Source organism: Symphalangus syndactylus, chromosome 15 (assembly GCF_028878055.3).
Source record: "Symphalangus syndactylus isolate Jambi chromosome 15, NHGRI_mSymSyn1-v2.1_pri, whole genome shotgun sequence".
NCBI classification, from domain to species: domain Eukaryota; kingdom Metazoa; phylum Chordata; class Mammalia; order Primates; family Hylobatidae; genus Symphalangus; species Symphalangus syndactylus.
In genome coordinates, this window is record NC_072437.2 from 97,135,956 (window position 1) to 97,150,155 (window position 14,200).

Genomic DNA, 14,200 nt, shown 5'->3' on the forward strand with positions numbered 1-14,200 from the left:
CTCAGCCTCCTGAGTAGCTGGGACCACAGGTGTACACCACCACACCCAGCTAATTTTTGTATTTTTCGTAGAGACAGGGTTTCATCATGTTGACCAGGCTGGTCTTGAACTCCTGACCTGGAGTGATCTGCTCACCTTAGCCTCCCAAAGTCCTGGAATTACAGGCATGAGCCACCGTGCCCAGCCAGAAAAATATTTAAAATTTAAAATTTCTACATACAGTTGGCCTACTATATCCTTGGGTTCTTCATCCGTGGATTCAACCAACCATGGATTGAAAATATATATATATATATAAATATTTTTTTTTTTTTTTTGAGACAGAGTTTTGCTCTGTTCCCCAGGCTGGAGTGTAGTGGCGCGATCTCGGCTCACTGCAAGCTCTGCCTCCCGGGTTCACGCCATTCTCCTGCCTCAGCCTCCCGAGTAGCTGGGACTACAGGCGCCTGCCACCACGCCTGGCTAATTTTTTGCATTTTTTAGTAGAAACGGTGTTTCACCGTGTTAGCCAGGATGGTCTCGATCTCCTGACCTCGTGATCCGCCCACCTCGGCCTCCCAAAGTGCTGGGATTACAGGCATGAGCCACTGCGCCCAGCCGAATGTCTATTTTTTAATGGATAGTTGTGTTTGTACTAAACATGTACAGACTTTCCTTCCTTGTCATTATTCCCTAAACAATACAGTATCACAACTATTTTCATAGCGTTTACATTGTATTAAATATACGTAATCTAGAGATGATTTAAAGTGTACAGGAGGAAGTGCGTAGGTTATACGCAGATACTACACTATTTTATATCAGAGACTGGAGCATCTGTGGATTTTGGTATCTGCAGGGGTCCTGGAACCAATCCCTTTTGAATCCCAAGGGACGACTATATATAAATTTTTGATGTATAAAATCTTTTTTTCCAAAGAATGAACAATGTCATAATCTAACACTTAGCCTCTAGAGTTAATATAATAAATAGAAACTTAAAGCGCCACAAGCACTGATTTCCACATGGTAGACTGTGACCCACTGGTGGGGTATAATCATCATTTTTAATGACATAGAAAGAGAATGTAGTGGAACAGGACTGGAAGCAGTGGCTCACACCTGTAATCCCAGCACTTTGGGAGGCCGAGGCGGGCAGATCACTTGAGGTCAGTCAGGAGTTCGAGACCAGCTTGGCCAACATGGTGAAATCCCATCTCTTCTAAAAATACAAAAATCAGCTGGGCATGGAGGTGGGCACCTATAATCCCAGCTAATTGGGAGGCTGAGGCACAAGAATCGCTTGAACGTGGGAGGCAGTGGTTGCAGTGAGCCGAGATCATGCCACTGCACTCCAGCCTGGGCCATAGAGTGAGACTCAGTCTCAAAATAGAAAGATGAGTGCTTTACACCTAGTATGGCTAAGTGTTATTTCATGAAACTTTTCAGTTGTCTGTTTATAAAAGTCTGTATTTATGTAAATCCTTCCGTGCACATACACAGGTCACCCATTTGCATGTATCCTGTAGGTCCTGGGGCCCTGTGTAGAAAGCAGGTCTCATCGTGGACCACAGTCAAGCAAACGTTGAAAGCTACAGCTCAGGAGGCTCCTCACGCCCCTGCTATGCCATCTTTGTCACTACTTCCTTCAGCCACTTTGGATTCTGCTTCCCTTTCTCTAACTTCCAGATGCATCTTTCTTCCCTTAAAGCCAGTCATGCATTCCAGACTGGTAGTGCCATCTTTGAGCCCTTTGTTTTTTTCATTCTTGCAAGATGACTGAGGGGAAGAACAGAAATAGCGATACACAGACATTAGATAAATGGCATTTTATCATTCCCACTTGAATATCATATTAAAAATAATTCCTGTTGCTATTTCAAGATGTTGCTCAATTTAACGTGGTATTTCTGCTGTTCAAAATGCATGCCTGTAGCAGTGCATAATGCATGCTAGTGCTTTGGTACATCGCCCTGCCTGAGTGAGTTTTGCAGATATCTGCCTACATATTCCTTGAGAACAGTCAACCTGGAGAGGCCTAAAAATGCTTAGGAATGTTGAAGAATGGCCTTTTTTTTTTTTTACTACTGAACTCCTTGTTCGGAGGTGCCAGTGAACAGACCATAAAATGTTTGTAAAATGAGGAAACAGTTAAATTTTCTACTAAGCACCAGGCACTCAAGCATGTGACTCCACTTTTGGCTGCTGGTAGCATGCACAAATGAAAGGCTATGAGGCCTTCTCCTAGATGCCAACCCTCCTATCAGTGCCTAGCGCATTTGGAGAACATTGCTATCAGATACAGTAATTCATTTCCTTAAGACAGAACTCAGAGTTGAAAGGAGGTTAAATGAAAAGGAATGCAGCAGTGCCAGGTTTCCAGCCCTTTCCTATGTGCTTAAATATTAATAGACACTTGGCATAAAAGCTTGTGTAGCTTTGTAATCCCTCAGGATAGTGGCAGGGCTTTGGGTTGGATATGCATTCTTAATTCCCCATTGGCTTGTCTTTGGTTACTCAGCATGTTTCTATGTCCTGGGACAATACTGTGACAAATGAGTGTAGTCTAACAGGCAGAAGCAGGTGAAGATGAATCTCTTATGAACTGCACTTCTTATTAAGTCTTCTGATCTACATAAAATATAAAAGGAAGATAATACCTTTCTAAGACACCTTCCATACCTTTGCTCATGGAATTGAACAGAACTCTATTTAGCTGGGAAGTGAAGTAGGTATAGGCTTTGTTTTTTTAATGCATCAAAAGTATTGTTTATCTGAAAGTAAAGATTGATACAAAAACATCCCCAAAGCAAATTAACGAAAGAGGGGCTTATTTTCCAGGGGAAGGTGAGGCAGAAGGCTTGGGTTCCGTGCTGTGTATCAGCCAGGTGACCTTAGCCTGGCCACTAGCCTCTCTGAGGCACAATTTCTGCATCTATAAAGTGTCGTACAAAGCAGCTATGAGTATACCGTGAGATACACCCGTGGAAAGGCTCGGACCCTGAGCACCACGTCACTGTCTTATTCTTGTCTCATTAACAAAGTTATATAACCCATATAATTTAACATGAGACCGGGCACGGTGGCTCACGCCCGTAATCCCAGCACTTTGGGAGGCTGAGGTGGGCGGATCACGAGGTCAGGAGATCAAGACCATCCTGGCTAACACGGTGAAACCCCGTCTGTACTAAAAATACAAAAAATTAGCCAGGCGTGGTGGCGGGCGCCTGTAGTCCCAGCTACTCGGGAGGCTGAGGCTGGAGAATGGCATGAACCCAGGAGGCAGAGCTGGCAGTGAGCCAAGATTGCACCACTGCCCTCCAGCCTGGGGAACAGAGCCAGACTCCATCTCAAAAAAAAAAAAAAAAAAAAAAAAAAATTTAGCACAGAAGACTGTAAAATTGCATGTTGTACTGTCAGGCCTCTCACTTGCTCATTTGAGACTTCATAGTGCCTACTGCACAGGAACAGCCTGTAAATTAGCTTTTCTAATCTTAGGCACATATCAATTATTCACCAGCCCGGCTCTTCTTGTACTTTATCTTATAGAATTCACTGGGAATGTTGCACCACATTTCTAAATCTTAATCTGAAACTGATACATTAATACTAGGTTTCAGTGGCCTTAGGTAATTCTGCATGTCAGCCGATTCTGAAAATAATTTTTTTCTTTTTCCCTTACTTATGTGAAACTCTATATGAAGGTTAAGAAACAAACTGCTGGCTGTTATTTTCTACTTTTCAGTATCATTATGAGATCATACATCTGACATATCAGCCATTTAGCTTTTGAGAGAGAACATAGAAGCAAGAAATTCTGCTTAAATTTATTTTAAACACCATATTGTTTGCAGTGTCTAATAAAATAGTATAAAACGTGTTCACTGTTCTTTTCAAATACATGTAATTCAAAATTACACATATTATAGTTATTTTCATTGCATAAGGAGAAAATTATATACAATATCAATATCTGTTGTTTCCATAGGTAAAGCATAAGTAATTTATGTTAAGTCTATGCCTGTCAGAAAACATAATATGAACATAAGAAATTCAGCCTATTTATGCTTTTTTTAATTAAAAAATTTTTTAAGTCATGGATACAAGCAAAAAAACCACTTAATGTCATTAATGGGCCCTCCTGACAGGATAGATAATTGTCCTCAGAGCACCTGAGATAAACGATTTGATGGTTCCTGGAGAGAATCTAGACAGCTCAGAAAAGGAACAGAGACTGCAGTTACAATATTAGTAGTATTAATGAGCATGTGTGTGTTATCCTTGGAGTGGTTGGGTGCCCCATGATTCATGCCCAGCCTTCAGTATCTGCCGAATTACTTCTACTCTGTAGTCATGAAAATTAGATAGTGGATGATTTCTCATGAGAAAGATAACATTCTTACAGAGATCTCAGAACAGTGCCATTTGACATGCTCTGTGTTTATCAGTGTGTCCGAAGATGGGCTCATGAGTGTTGCCCATCAGTGATATTGCTTCTGATTAGCCTAGGTGGAGGAGAGAGTAAGTGAACTATAGTAAGGGGCTTTGATAGCCTGTGTAATCAGGTGTTAGAGTTAGTAACATTTTAAAAAAACAAATTAAGGTTTAAGTATATCAAGGATCCAATGAAGAGGCCAGGCACGGTGGCTCATGCCTGTAATCTCAGCACTTTGGGAGGCTGAGGTGGGCAGATCACGAGGTCAGGAGTTCGAGACCAGCCTAGCCAACATGGTGAAACCCTGTCTCTACTAAAAATACAAAAATTAGCCGGGCGTGGTGGCACATGCCTGTAGTCCCAGCTACTCAGGAGGCTAAAGCAGGAGAATCGCTTGAACCCAGGAGGTGGAGGTTGCAGTGAGCTGAGATTGCACCACTTCACTCCAGCCTGGGCAATAGAGCAACATTCCATCAAAAAAAAAAAAAAAAAAAGATCCAGTGAAGGAAGTCAGCAGTATCATAAACAGTATCATACTTTAACAACATGCAACATGGAACTTTTTGCCTGCTTCTGGACATCTTCAGAATGGCAAATATATTCTAAAAGTGCATCTTCAGTTTCTTGTAGGATATCACTGAGCATTTTTCACTCTGCCTTTGGTGAGATTATGTTGTATTAAATAAAATATTCTGAAACATTCTAATTTTCATAAATAACTGGATGTTATTTTTGACAATATTTATCCAAATCTTTCTACTTCTTTTGAAGAATATTTTCATGGTAAGAAATATTAATTTGTTTAGTAAATTTTATTCAGCATCTTTTTAAGCTAAGCACTGTGTTAGGGCTGGGGACGCTGGTCACAGTGTCTAGAAAAGTGCTTGTTACATAGAAGATTATTGATATTTAGTGAATAATTGCATAAAAGATGGATAAAATACATCCTTGAGAAACTTGACAAACTCATAATCTAATAGCTCGCCCAGGAGATAGGAGAAAAAGACATTTGAATAAAAAAATCACAGTGAAGCAGAAGTAAGGGCTAATAGGTACCAAAAAGTACTATAAGAGAGAGTAGCAAATGAAAATACCTCCAAAAGATATTAAAGTCCAGTGATAGATTTTATTGGCATTTACATTTACAAAAGTTTGCTTCAAGGGGTACTCAAAGTTATAGCAAATTATATTTGCAGGGAAAAAAATAAAATGAGGTACATTCAGTATGATTTTTTCCCGGAAACAACACTAGAATAGGAATTTGCATTTCTATGCAGTCTTAATTTCCAGTAGTTTTTCAAATAATGAACAAAAGCACCATGTTAAATCAGCCATTTAGCCACCATAAATTATAAACCTTTTTGTTGTGCAGATTAAGCTTCCTGCCATATCAAATTATATTTAATATGACATGGTATTACCCTCAGTTCTCACCTTTATCATCCTTACTATATTTTACAACAACTACTCAAAAGGTCAAATAATTCATGAAGTGGTAGAATTGAGATTAAGTTGTGATAGGCATCTTTGAGGGAGTTTTTGTAAATACTTGGGTTCCTTGATGGCTTATTTGAGGAACTCACATAGAATATATTTTATTCTTTGCTTTCTTTCTCATTTTGAATTGTTCTGAAGCAGGTATACAGATTAGAAACCTAGTATTGATCTTTCAGTATTTGAAGACAAATCCTTCTATGGGCAACATCTCATCTATAACAGTGGTTTCACCTTGAATTCTAATAAAATTCAGTATAATTATATAAATCAGACCAGTATAAAGGACCGGTATAATTGCATATTTAAATTTTGCTATTTGTGCCTTATTTGCCACAGCATTGCTCCCTACTGTTAAGTTATTTGGTTCCTAGTGCCTAGTATGATTAATTTAAACAGGCCTGGGTTTGAGATGGGATCCATGTGTACCAGCTGTGTGAATTTGCACAATTTACCTAACTTCTTTTGAGAAGGAACCCCAATATTCCTACCTGTAAAATGAAAATAACAAGGTTTTTATGGGGACTAAAGGAACTAACTGATTCTCATGATATTCATAGTACAGTGTCTTGCACATGTTGTATGCTTAGTAAGTGTTAGTGATAATAGAGCAAGCTGCTGAAGTTGCAGTGTGCAGCCTGCACAGCTCACTATGGCTGCCATGATTAGCTACTGCATTTTTCTTTGGGAAAAAGTGATCTGAGATCCAAGCACTTGGTTTATCTAAGGCTTTTAGATTGTGGCTTTAAGTTGGAGTTATAAATTGTTGGAAACTTGGGAAAACAAATTAGAGATGTGCAGGGTTGGGAGAGATCTCTCTGAACTGGATCAATCAGAGAAACATCCTTAAAGATTTGATATTTGAAGAATGGGCAGGAGAAAGGGTATCCAAGTTAGGGAAAATGTTTTGTACTTACTCAAGTCAAGGTTTAAATAGAATTCAGTGCTGAGCTTGAAGAAAAGGTGTCTTTGTGTAATTTTGACTGGGAGAAAATCAGAAGGAACATGATTTACATTTACATTCCAACTTCTTAGAATTACATTTTAAGAATGGATTACAATCTTGTTAGGAAGCTTTTTCCCTATCCCCAGCCCCTGTGACCCTGAGTTCTAAAAGACTCACTGTTCATCAGGCACACATCTGATAAGACACTGTCCACCAAGTGAGGCCCATAAACCCTAGTCCTTGTCTGTGTTCCCGTGGAGGGGCCGAGGAGGCTCCACTCTATGACTCTGACAGTTCTGGTGAAAAGAATATCCCTGGCCGAGGAGGCAGCAAGGCTGTCTGATGGCTCACTGAATAGCCCTGGGAGTAAGAGCTGTTTCCCACCATGAAAACGGGGACTCCACCCTCAGAAGAAAGCAGCCTTCACAGCTGCTTAACTAAGTAGCCTCATGGGACTTCTGGGAGCTAAAAACCACAGCAGAGCTTTCTCCCCACAGGGCATGGCTCTAAGACAAGAAAAAGAGATAATTTTAGACCACAAACTTTGACCTTGTGAATAAAAGGAGAATAATGTAAATAAAGAAAAATAAGGTGGAAGTAACTCATAACAAGCAGAAAAATGGTAAGATATAAACCACTGAATCCTGAGATCAGGCATAGTTTTTTAAAAAATTGATAGTTTTTTTATTGATACATAATAGAGGTACATATTTTGGGAGTACATTTGACAGTTGGATACAATCGTATAATGTATAAAGATAAGGGTAATTGGGATATCCATCACCTTAAATAATTATCTTTTCTTTATGCCAGGGACAGTGGAATTATTCTCCACTAGCTCTTTTGAAATATACAGTAGATTAATGTTAACTATAGTCACCCTATAGTGAGCTGTTGAACACTGGGTTTTATTTCTTCTGTCTAACTGTATGTTTGTACCCATTCAGACATAATTTTTTAAAAGTTCCCTAAACACTAATATTGACTATTGGAGACTTTAAACCTTAACCTAGCTTTCATTACTTTTTTTTGGCTGGAGTGCAGTGGCGCAATCTCAGCTCACTGCAACCTCCGCCTCCCAGGTTTAAGCAGTTCTCATGCCTCAGCCTCCTGAGTAGCTGGGATTACAGGTGTGTGCCACCACGCCCTGCTAATTTTTGTATTCCTAGTAGAGATGGAGATGGGGTTTCACCATGATGGCCAGGCTGGTCTCGACCTCCCAGGCTGGACTCAAGTGATCTGCCCGCCTCGGTCTCCCAAAGTGCTGAGATTACAGGTGTGAGTCACTGCACCCAGCCTCATTACTTTTATTTTATTTGTAATGCTACATGGATTAGGAGCTGCTTAACATTATCTGTTATTTTGACATCTATTATTTCTTTACATTTTGCTTTCAACAGACAGTATGTAATGCCCTGCATACTTCTACCATGAGCATATTTATTCCTTATGGCTGCTGTAATAAATTACCACAAATTTAGTTGCTTAAAGCAATTTAAATTTCTACTACAGTTCTGGAGGTTGGAAGTCAACTGGGTCAGCATGGCTGTGTTCCTTCTAGACTGTAGGGGAATCCTGGTCTTGCCTTTTCCAGCTCCTAGAGGCCAACTGCACTGCTTGGCTCCTGGCCGCATAGACTGTCCTCTGTTTCCTGGATCACATCTCCTCTGACTCTGACCCTCCTGCCTCCCTCTTACAAGGCCCCTTGGGCTTGCATTTAGGGCCCACATAGATAATCCAGAATAAACTTCCCATCTCAGGGTCCTTAACATCATCTGCAAAGTCCATTTTGCTGTTAAGGTAACATAGACACAGATTCCAGAGATTAGGATTTGGAACTATTTAGCCTGCTACATTGAGGAGTGTGTGAGACCAACAACCTAGACGGAAATCAGATGGTGGAGAAAACGGTGAAGTGTTTTCTCCGTCGGAGAAAGTGGATGGAAGATTATGCATGGTCAGTTTGTCCTTGTACAGAATTCTATAGTCTAATCCATTTTATATGTAACAAATGAAAATGTTTTCAAGTATGATGATCAAAAGGAGTGAGTGTCTCCCTTACCATCCTATAAATATTTTAATACGTGGTCCAGTCCATCTTTCTCACTCACTCTGCAGTGTTTGATCCATTACCCAAGGTAACTGAGGGCCCACCACCTACTGGGTGCTCCATGAACCCCAGGCAAACCACAGTCAAGTCAGCTCATTTCCTGTGGGTACACAGGGTGTCTTTGTCTTATATTTAGCTTATAAATTGGTTGTCAGCTCCATTGCAGAGCAGTAACACGGACTTGTGGTTTAGCACATCACATCCTTTAAAGGACAATAACGTTTTTCTGGCTTCCCCTTGTGGCTCTTGATAACAAGATGGTGTGGAGAGCAGCAGGAAGAATGTCCAGGGTACAGAGCTGCCCTGGAGTTGGGGCCGAGATAGCAGATGGCACCCTTTCTGTGAGAAGGCTGTTCTGGGGTTGCTGGGTGACTGATGCATCCTGACAGTGCCCGAAGGGGCTGCTTGTGGAGAGGAGGTTGAAATTCAAAATCCAAAGCAGAGTCTCTGCACTGAGGCAGATGGAAGAACTCACTGTAGAAGCTTCACGCTGGGGTGTGCAGCCAAGGGCTTAGAGGTCGGGGCACCTGTGAAACGTGGAAGCCGGAAGGTTGGGAATGGCTTCATTGTGCTCAGACAGGTCCCATCCACAGCTCTGTGATGCTGCTGGGGACTCACATTCTCCTCACACTGGAAGTGCTTGTGCCAGGGCAGGGACCCTAAGACCTACCTCTCTGCATCCCATCCGACTTCTGCCAGCCACATGGATGGTGGAGAGAGCCCAGCTGCCCATGCTCCTCTCTCAGTGGACTGTGAGAAAACCACTCACAAATTGTGTGCTCTCCAATGCATAAGGGGCATTTGTTGATGCCTAATTAAAATTAATATTTATTGAATATCTACTAATACGCCAGACACTATTAGCTCTTTACATGACTTATGCCACTTAATTCTCAGAACTGTACATGGAAAGTGCTCCTAGTGTTTTTTTTTTATTTTTTAATTACAAAAAATGGGCCCAGGGTGATGAAATAACTTGCCCAAGGCCACACAGCTAGTGAGTGGTATAGTTGCCATTAAACCCAGACAGCCTGACATGGAAGCCCACACTTTGCCTGCCCCTGCATCCTGCCAAGAAAAGATGCTGACTCTTTGGTATAGGTATTTAAGAGAATTATAATGGTAATCCAAACACTAACGAGGGCTTTTCGTATAATTCATTTAATCCTAAGGAAACCCCTGAGGAAGGTTTGCTTATTATCAATAGAGGGACTAAAGCATGGGAGGGCTTAAGTAACTTGCCCAAAGTTCACGTTGATAGTAAGTAGCAGAACTGTGATTTGAAGCCAGGCAGCCTGCCTGTGTGTTCTTAGAAAATGTGTTGTCATTGAGATACAGCAATAACACCAAAGTTATAGGCTAAAATCATGGAATTTATTAAGATTGTGGAAGGCACTGTAATCGATGCAATACCGACATGAATCTGAGACACAGTCTCTTTCATTTCTTCAGTGTGTGCAGCCCCAGATAGATGCATACATGCAGCCAATTATAAGCTCAAATGAATTCTGGAACTTAGAAAACACCATGACAAGAGAGAAAGGGCCTTCTGGTGCCCTAGAAGCATTCCTTCTAAGGAGGATGATGTCACCCACATTGCAGCCTCTTCCTTTCAAATTTCATTGGTTACCTCTGCATATAATAGGTACCTTCCTCTTTAGGATGCTTTCTTCTACCACTCTCTTTTTCTTTTTCTTTCTTTTTTTTTTTTTTTTTTTTTTTTTGAGGAGTCTCACTCTGTCGTCCAGGCTGGAGTACAGTGGCATGATCTTAGCTCACTGCAACCTCCACCTTCCAGGTTCAAGCGATTCTCCTGCCTCAGCCTCCTGAGTATTGGGATTACAGGCGTGTGCCACCATGTCCAGCTAACTTTTATATTTTTAGTAGAGATAGGGTTTCACTGTGTTGGCCAGGCTGGTCACGAACTGCTGACCTCAGTTGATCTGCCCACCTCGGCCTCCCAAAGTGCTGGGATTACAGGTGTGATCCACCAAGCCTGGCCTTCTTCTACCACTCTCTGCAGTAAATACAAGTCTGAGGAAATGCAGACCGTGGTGTGAGTGCGGGCTTAAACTGGGAATAAGGCAAGTTAGTTGGCACTGAGGAGGGAAGTGACCCAGGCACAGTGACCCATGAGTGACAATGCAGGGAGGAAGGCAGGACTATGACAAGGCTGACTGGAGGGGGTGGAACTGAGAGGCCGTGACAACGAAGAGTGTGAAATAAATCTGTGATGGACAACAGCAGCAAGTTCCTTAGAGGCCTTTAACAAAGGGAGTGAGAAATTATTAATGACAGAGGTGAGAAAATGCATACACCAAAGATTCTCTACAGCCCTGTCTTCAGGGTTTACATTTTTGTTTAGAAGAGCATCATTCTTACCTCTTTCTTTAACACAGTTATGGTGAGATTTGGTTGTATTTTTAATTTATGATGACCAGACATGATTTGTGCATGAGAAAGGTATTCCCCACACAAATACATGACAGGAGATATATTCTTTCCCTACTGCTGCTGTAACAAAGAACCACAAATTTAGTGGCTTAAAAGAACACAAATGTATTTCTTACAGTTCTTTAGATCAGAAGTTTAACAGATTTCACTCAGTTGGGATCAAAGACGCATTCCTTCCTGGAGACTCTCGGGGACAATCCTTTTTCTTGACTCTTCCAACTTCCAGAGGCTGCCCACTTTCCTTGGCTCTCGGCCCCTTCATCCATCTCCAAAGCCAGGCTAAGTCCTTCTGCTGCCATCTCTCTGGTTCTTTCTTCATAATCACATCTTTTGATATCTGGGTTCTGCCAGTCTTTTGGATGATGCCATTCTCTTCCAAAATTGTGTCCCTAGGCTGTGTGTGTATCAGCTAGGGAGTTCGCAGTGAAGAGGCAGTGATGATGACAATGAGGCAGAGTTGGCAGGCATGTGGCCAGGCATCAGAAGCACAGGCAGGTGGGAGCAGTTCGGAAAAGAAAGGCACCAAGAGGATGCAGCACCAAGAAGGATGTCCTGATGAGTCTGAACTTTTCATTAGTAAAAAATGTGCTTGTCAAATAAATGAAGTTTAAATGCTTCTACACACAAATACATGGTTTTTATTATGCAGAGAAAATAATTCATGATAAGAAGAGTAAACAAGCTGAACAGATAGATATTTACTAACCTAGGCATTGCTGATACATTAGCATTGCAAAGACTTTTTAGAAAAATCTGGGTTCTGTTTGACTTATAGAAATGATATTTTCTATATTTATAAGTATGTATTCTTTAAGTATATTTATACTTCCCATCTCTCTATTACACTCCACATTACAACTCTGGGAGAATATAAAAATTGATCTATATCGAATAGAAACATGACTGGCAGCAAAATAGCTTTCCATTAAAAAACAGAGCAAAGTGGACCAAAAGAAGAGGTAAGCAGATTTTATTACACTTATTTTTGTCCACTTCCTCAGTTTTTCCTGATTTATTTGAAAGTTCTAGTCCCATGGCACAGAACTTACATTTGTGGTTAAATAAATATATTCATTGGGCTCAAGTCCATTTAAGGAAAGTAATGCTAATCTTGGTTCAAGTGACATTTTAAAATCTAACATTCTGTATTGGTTTAGTAACTTTAGAGTGCTGTTGTTTTCAGACTTTGCCCACAAATCCAATTGCCAGCTCTTCTTCACTTTTCTCACTTCCTATATACCATTAAAGCTTGAATGGGTGCCTTTCCTTCCAGGACAGTATTCTCATCTGTTTGCTATTCTTTTTTAATTCCATTCTTGCCTTTCTGCCTTAGCCATATGTTAGTCTCATACTTTCTCTATTGAATAACTCTCTTTGGCTCAATGGATACGAGAAACCAAGCAAAACTTCACATTTGAAGTAAATTATTGGCCTAGTTTATACACTAAGTCTCTCTTAAAATTCTGTAACTGTTTCTTATTCAGGCACATTAGTGAAATTCTAAATGTCAGCAAGCAGTACCAAAGGCCTGTAGTTATATGCTTTTCAAAATAAAGTATCGCCGTTGCCTGCAGTTTTGCATATTCTGGTAAAAGTCATTAACAGTTTCTTTGTTTCTAACTCAATTATCAAGTGGTATCATGCTCAAAAATTGCTGGAAGATTACTAGGGTTTGGTTAGTAGTTAAAGAAGGTGAGTCTGCTCAGAATCACAAGAACATAGTATAAACTGTTTGAGTTGTGCATGTTACATGCAGGGGTTAACTCATGTGCCAGTCTCTGGTGACTGGAGCACTGTGCTGAAAATTCTGGGTCTGTGATCAGTTAGTAATGTCTGCATGGGTGCAGAATTTGGGAGTGGAAATATATATGCCACATACTTTCTATCTTTGCTAAATCTAGGTGAAGTCAACGTAACAGCCTTTAGAGAAAGAGAAAAGCAGCATGGCGGTGGAAGGGAAGAATTTAGGCTCTCAAATCAGATAGCTCTGGGTCCAAATTCCAACCACACCTTTATCTAGTTGTATGACACTGGGAAAGTTAGTTAACTCTTCTGCAACTTATGAAATGTGTATAATAAAACTGGTATTACATTGTTGTTGGAACAATTAATCAGAACTATACATGTAAAGAAGAACATGGGCCCACGGAGAGCCTTCATAAATGATCGTCGTAGTGGTTATTTCCTATTTTATCTTCCCACACTGTTACTCACCTTTCTTCCAAGACAGTCTTCAGGTCATGTGGCTCTAGAGGGAGGAAAGGATATTCTAGCCTAAGCCAAGCACATTGTACTCCTCCCAAGCCACAGCCATTGATTGAGAGTGGAGCTTCTGACCCAAATCAGATCAAACCCAGGCCTTCCCTGGAGAATTTCTGAACTGAGGCTGGTGAAAGAGAGACATTTTCTCCCTGTTAGCATGTGGTCCCAGAGCCATGGGTTCTCCTCCATGTGACAAGGGCTGTCTACATTGTCAAGAAGAAAGTCAGAATGCCACGTATGGAAGTCTAGTTCCGGTGACTGGGGCCCCCAGAGACCTGGACAATTTCCTCCCAAGGTCGGGGACTTTGGTCATCTTTTCCTTTATTCATTAAAGCACCATCCCTCACCCCCATCCCATATACGCATTGCCGGCTGTAGATTTCTGATGGCCTTTAACTTTAAACGAGGTCCAGACTCAAAACACTTCTGACTAATATAGTAGTTATTATTATGTCTGTTTTTTAAGAAGTTTGATTTCTGTAGATTTATCACCTAATTACTGTATTGCTCCTCTCTTGAC

The 14,200-nt window shown here is 40.9% G+C and overlaps 1 protein-coding gene and 1 long non-coding RNA gene across 2 annotated transcripts in view; one reads left to right on the forward strand and one right to left on the reverse strand.

Moving 5' to 3' along the window:
- Nucleotides 1–14,200, forward strand: part of FRY (FRY microtubule binding protein) — a 453,339-nt gene that overhangs the window by 42,553 nt on the left and 396,586 nt on the right. The gene's annotated exons all lie outside the window — the stretch shown is intronic.
- LOC129464049 (uncharacterized) lies at nucleotides 514–7,476 on the reverse strand. The gene is made up of 3 exons (XR_008651408.2): nucleotides 7,032–7,476; nucleotides 6,826–6,891; nucleotides 514–1,758 (listed from the first exon to the last, which is right to left on the reverse strand). It is a non-coding gene; the product is annotated as an uncharacterized lncRNA (long non-coding RNA).